This window comes from Atractosteus spatula, chromosome 2 (genome assembly GCF_055471065.1).
Source record: "Atractosteus spatula isolate fAtrSpa1 chromosome 2, fAtrSpa1.hap1, whole genome shotgun sequence".
In the NCBI taxonomy this organism is placed as follows: Eukaryota; Metazoa; Chordata; class Actinopteri; order Semionotiformes; family Lepisosteidae; genus Atractosteus; species Atractosteus spatula.
Genome location: NC_142707.1, coordinates 48,804,862 through 48,811,453, shown reverse-complemented (window position 1 = coordinate 48,811,453; position 6,592 = coordinate 48,804,862).

Below are 6,592 nucleotides of genomic sequence, written 5' to 3'. Positions count from 1 at the left end.
ACAAAAAGGTAACAGGTTATGTGCAAAAACATGCATCAACAGAATGAAAGGATAGAAATTATGGGGAGTGAGCTTTTTGACATGTAAGGTAGAGGTAGATTTCAATGTGTGAGTCTTTGGTAAGAAAGAAGACACTGTGAGGTTCAGATCATAGGTGAGAGGTGAGGTGAGAGTGAGAGAGTTTAATAGTTTGATAGTGCGGGGGTAAAAACTGTCTCTGAGTCTGGTAGTCCGGGCCCGTTTTCCAGATGGTAGAGGGTCATACAGTCTGTAGCTGGGGTGTGTGGGGTCTTTGATGATGCTTAGAGCTTTCCTCAAGCACCGTCTGTCATAAATGACAATGGTCAGACAAGGGAATTAATATTTTATCTGACATTGCTAGGGATAATATGCACTCCCCATGGCTTCCAATTACATTGTAATATATCAAAACAGTATTTTTTTTTAAATGTTTCCATTCTGCAATGTGTGCCTATGGATCTTCCCACGACACAGAGTGTCCAGCCCACTCCTTGTGTAAGATACGAGATGCAAGGGAAACAGTGCCTTGCCTTACTCTTGTTACTGAGATCCTAACGTACTGTACATCTCTCAGAACTGGTGACAGTGGGAGAAGAGATTGCCCTCTCATTTTGTGCTTTCTTCTGATCTTTGGCTCAACAAAAAGCATCTTGAATGAACACATTTTTTATTCAAGGGTATTTTTGAAATAGGCATTCTCTTTACATCCAGAGCTTAATATTTGTGCTTCACTTTAAATCACATTTACCCCTGATATTTATTGGTTACCATAATTACCAATTTACCATCATGTGGGTGTTTTTGAGGAAATTATCCCTGGTATGTGAAAAAGTTTAGAGAACAGAGCTACTGTACATTGCTGTTCTGTAATGGCATTTTTCCTGGTGAGTGAGTTCATAACGTTCAGCGACAAAAATAAAATAAATATATATATATATTCAGATTAGGCCTGGATACAAATCTAGAAGCGAGTGTCAAGTAACGGAGAGAGGATTTAGTGACAGAGTGAAGACAGTCTGCACTTTACGTTATCACACAGACTGGTGAGGGCTAACGCTGGTGTCCTGAGGCACGTGATAGTGCATAACTCGTCTGTTTACACGTGGGGACCCATCATGTTCCTTTCATTGACAGTGGATGTGCAAAATAACCTCCTCCTCCGGAAATAGCAGACTTACACTTGGCTGTCAGACTGTTGGAAAAAATATGGGTACAAAGGTCAAACATTTCTGAGGTCATAATTAACAGTCACTGTGTGCTGCAAGGGCGATGACTTCCAAAAATTGCTTTAGAAAAATTATTAAAATAAAAATGTCTGTAACAAATGTTGAAAATGGTTGCTTTTCACTTCAGTGTGAAAGTATATCCTGCTTCCATTTTTTGCTTTATACAGTACGCCTGCTATTTTGTTTAACATAAGCTTATTATAACCTTGTAATTTTTCTTTAATATACGTTTACTTACAAAACTGTATTGGAACATGCCATTTGAATGAAGTACTTCTTATATGCAAATTTACCCTATGTAGTTCTGAGTACCCATGCTGAATTTTGTGTGTGGCATTTTACCTTGCGAGACCTGCTGGTGTGAGAGTTCATTAGAGAAGAGATCTTTTTCTCTCTCAGTCAGTGAGTACACCTGCCCACACTTCCTATTAATATTAATATGGCTCTTAAACTTGTAAGAACGGGTGAAGAAGTTTCATTACTAATACAAACCATGACAGTAGAGTCCCATGCTCCCTACAGAAAAACTCATTGGACGTATAATAGAAGTATATGTTACTATACAGATTTTGGATATTATTTAAATGTTTTTGGAATAATGTTGTGCAGTTGCTAGTTTATTGCTGATTGATCCATAATCACTAATGCACCTTATCAGAGAGTAGCAGGAAAACAAAAAGAAAGCAACATGCCCTATTTATGAAGAAAAGAGTGTTTTTTTGCCAGACTAAGTGTCACGATCATCATCCCTCCTCTTAAGGGCACTCCGGCCCTTTTGTATTTTAGCTGATTTCATGCACCTGCCCCCTGTTTAGTCTGCCATTATTTAAGCCAGACGCTCTCACTACTCTGGGCTCAGCAGTGGAAGATGGACGCCCAGAAGCCCGCCTACCAGCGGGTCCAGGAGAGACCCGACAGCATCAGCTTCCTCACGGCTTCCTGACCATCTGAGTCCGGGGCTCAGAGCGCCTGGCCTCGTTACCCTGGTTTTAATCCCTGTTCCTGTTCCAGATCCCGTTCCGGATTTTAACCTTGTTAGTCTCGTCTTGGATGGGTCCCCCGGTTCCTGGACTTTGGACTGCGCCCCGGATTTCTCCCTTGTACTGTCTGTATTTGTTTGCCTGCGCCACGCCCCCCGAGCACCGGCTCACCGCCGTCAAGCCCCCCTGTCTGTCAGCCCGTCCTGATCCTCTGCGTCTCTTCCCTGTTGTCCTTACACCATCTGCAGAGGGTCCTGAACGGCTCTTCAAGGCAGCCTGGACTGGCTCCCGTTACACTAAGTTACTGTTGCAGCCAGTAGCCTTGCAAATACCACACACCTACATTCAGCTGGAAAACCACTTTCAGAGTCAAGGCAGAAGATCAAGTCTTCGAAAGAGAAACCTCCACCTCTTGTGGTTTGGAGGACTGAAGGTCTCCCCATTCGTGTAAAAATACACCAGTGTCTAACGTTTTAATCGCCTACAATGCGTATGATTAATTATTTTAGCAAATTGCAAATGCAACAAAATCACTGTTTTAGAAATATGTTTATAAAGCAACAGCAGATCATTAAGAGTTGGCAGTAACAAGAGGAGAGGAGCATTGAAAACAAAAGGCAGACTCCTAAGTCTCCAGGAATCGTTTTCTCTTACAGAATCTTCTGCATGAATGACACCCATGTGATGCTGAAGTTGTATAGGATGGACATACACAATACACACATGCAAAAACACAAGTTTTAGAGCATTGCTGGCAAACAGTGAGTGTGCGGTAAGGAAAATGACCCAATCTGCACACATTACATTAATTGATATGCACACATAGCAATTGTATGCAGCACAGGCTTCTAAATTGTGCGATGGAACTGTGTGTAATTGTTGATTGTTACCAGCTAGTGCAATGTTCTGTCTGTTGGCTGGTGTTTTGTGTTCATAATAGTACAGAGTCTCTGCTATTCAGAGCCTTTGCATTGTCTTGTCTGGTGTTATTTGGCCTGCTTGTTAGGTTCATTTTTTACACTGTAAATAAAGACAGACTGGTGCCCAGTATTGTATTACAAGGAGTATTAGCAGTTAGTTAACCCATGTGAAGAAATGTGGGGAAGAAATGAGGCATCCAATGATCTGTGAATAATAGGATTAACAAGAGGGAACACGATGAAAATCTCTAAAATAGAAGCCGAACAACATCTACAGCATGATGATGGAAAACATGAACACGTCTCGACTTTAAAAGGTTGAAGAGCTGGATGAGACCAGTGCACAGTCTGTTCAGACACCTGTAGGAGATATTTAATTTATTAATGGGATTGTTATTTCTTTAATGTCCTGTGTTGTCAGGGACTGGTTTCTGGTTATGACAACTTTTCATAGTCAGAAAATATATTCACAGATAAAATTGATATGTAAAGAATCCTCCGACTTTAGATGTTAATTTATTTAAGTATGACGTTCAGGTAAATGCTTTCCTTTAAATGAACTTATTTGAAATATTTGTTTATGGAATTATTTTTCTAAAAAACATTTGTATCCAATTTATTTTTCAGTTTATTCTAATATACTGCAGTATGTACATTACCAAACTCTGGGTAGAAGCAGTCTGTGAGCTTGTCATAGACACTAAAAAAACAAAAAAACATGCAGCAGTGGATAAGGAAGAGACTAATTTTATTTATCTTACCACCAGGATAGGATTTCTGGCACCAAAACTAAGTCTCAGTTGCTATTCCAGTCTTGGGTGCAAGATTTCGCTTGGGATAGGGTTCCTCAGCATCATCGCAAGCTGTATAAATGGCTGATAAGTGAATCACTTTCAGAGACTATTCAACAGAATATCATCTGCACACATTTCTATTACAACCAGTCTGCTGGCAGACTAAATACAGACAGATGATCCTTAGTGTTTACAAGGACAGTGGAGAACGTTATTAGCCCACTCCGAGGACTAGGTGTCTTATTACTGTAGTAATCCTAAGTGGTCATTAGGTCATAAAACCTTCTGATATAATGGAGTGTGAATGAGTTTCAGATGTGTTAACCATGCAAAGAGATCAAAGAAAGATTTCAATCACAGATGAATGTCAGTTATATCAGAAACACTTTCTGTATAAAATCATGTTTTTCTTTTATCACTGTGGGTCTGCTAGACCTCCTACTGTACAGTATGTGCTGGGGGTCGGGTGCCGGAGTGGAGCACTGAAATCCAAAGTCTACTAATACACAACACAAGCACTTTATATCCTCAGAATATGTACCATCAGAATCTGATGAAAACACTTTGGATACAGATTTCGTCAGACGTGCAAAAAGTGCGATCGCTTCTCCGGTGTTTCAAGTAAGATGACTATCGTATCGATATACTGTAGCCCATACTCACCAAACACAAAATGAAGCCTCAGTCAACTAGCTTGTGAAGAATGAGTACTAATGAGAAAAAAAACAGGCTATTTGCATAAAGTCAGTACAATGATTCAGGATATTGTAATATTGTATATATTTCAGGCCACAGTGCTTCTTCCCATATACAGTGAGATATAGTATGTGATTGTACAATTAATACATTAGGCAAGTATACATTCTTTGTTATAGTCCAGGTGGGTAGCTGTGTCACCATGCGTAGGCTGCAAAGGAACAAGTAAAAGGTTTATTTCTATTTCTGACCTCACACCTGAAGAAGGCTCCATGGCCAAAATGTGTTTTCTTTCTTCTCTTTTCAGCATGGAATAAACCTATTACTTGATTCTTTGTAATATGCTATGTAGGCATATGCAGCTTTTACATCTTACTGAATGTTCTGAAAATATTTTTCTAAATTCATCAAACATATCATAATATTTCAGTGGTTGTATACATTAATAAACATTACGCTAGGTACACATTTGGAATTCTATCAGTCTGATGTTATTTGGCCTGTTAGGTTCATTTTTGTATTGACATGCACTGTAATTAAAGACAGACTTTCCTCTTACAGGAATAATGTATACAATAACTGAAATGAGTAATCCAAGTCAAACCAGTCCAAACTTCTGGTATCTGTTATGAAGTAAGCTGTTTTATAAAGTCAAAGTGTCCTCTGCAGCTTCTGGAACACTATTCCAATGAGATGAGATACAGCACTTCAATGAGAGACATTGGAACAGATACATTAGACTGTGACGACAAATGGAATTCAGTTTGCACAGTGAAGTAAGGTTTTACTTCATAAATGTACTGTAAGTATTAGATATGAGACAGCTCTTCAATGGTCTGATGCATTGGCACAATATGAAACATAAGAAAAGTAAATAGCATACCGGCAGTGTCAAAATAATGCCGAAGGACCTGAAAGTGAATTTTGCATTCTTCTTCAATTTAGCTGGTAATGTGTAGTCCAATTTATGTTGTCTTGTCAGATTAAAATAATAAAAAATATCTGATTTATTATATATTTCAGATAGCAAGTGTATGTACTGTATACAGTATACCACAAATGTCAAATGAAAGTTAAGAAAAAAAAAACAGGACTTTTATCTGTACTTTCCATTTTCCAAATAAACTTCCACCATACATTTGTGTCCATATGACATCAAGTATCCAGTCTCATATAGAAAGTACCCCTCTATGTGTAAAATCCAATTAGGTTTTTGACCTTTTATTCCCTGTCATTTACTGTAACACAAATGACTCATTGCTAGACTGGAAGTTTTTTTCTAACAATGGCCAATTATCATTTAATTACAGATGCAGCCGTTCAGAACGCTCGATGTGTATTGTGCAGCACTGAAAGACACATGGAGTGGTACAGTACATTGAAAGTTAACGACCAACAATTTTGTTTTACAAATAATCTGATGCAGGGCTGCACTACTTTGTAAGACCACCAGGTGGCACAGTGAACCCTTAATGAACTGCTGTGTCTAAACATACAGATAATAATAATAATTGCTTACACTTCAATAGCGCTTTTCTGGACACTCCACTCAAAGCGCTTTACAGGTAATGGGGACTCCCCTCCACCACCACCAGTGTGCAGCCCCACCTGGATGATGCGACGGCAGCCATAGTGCGCCAGAACTCTCACCACACATCAGCGATCAGTGGGGAGGAGAACAGAGTGATGAAGACAGTTCAGAGATGGGGATTATCAGGAGGCCATGATTTGTAAGGGCCAATGGGAAATTACACCCCTACTCTTTTCGAGAAACACCCTGGGATTTTTAATGACCACCGAGAGTCAGGACCTCGGTTTTACGTCTCATCCGAAGGATGGCGCCAAGTAAGACAACCTTACTTGAATAAAAATGTTTGTGAATGTGTATGTGAATTTGCTTTCCTGCGCTTGTCATACTGTACAGTAACACTAACAGAATTTTTGGTTTTCTTTTT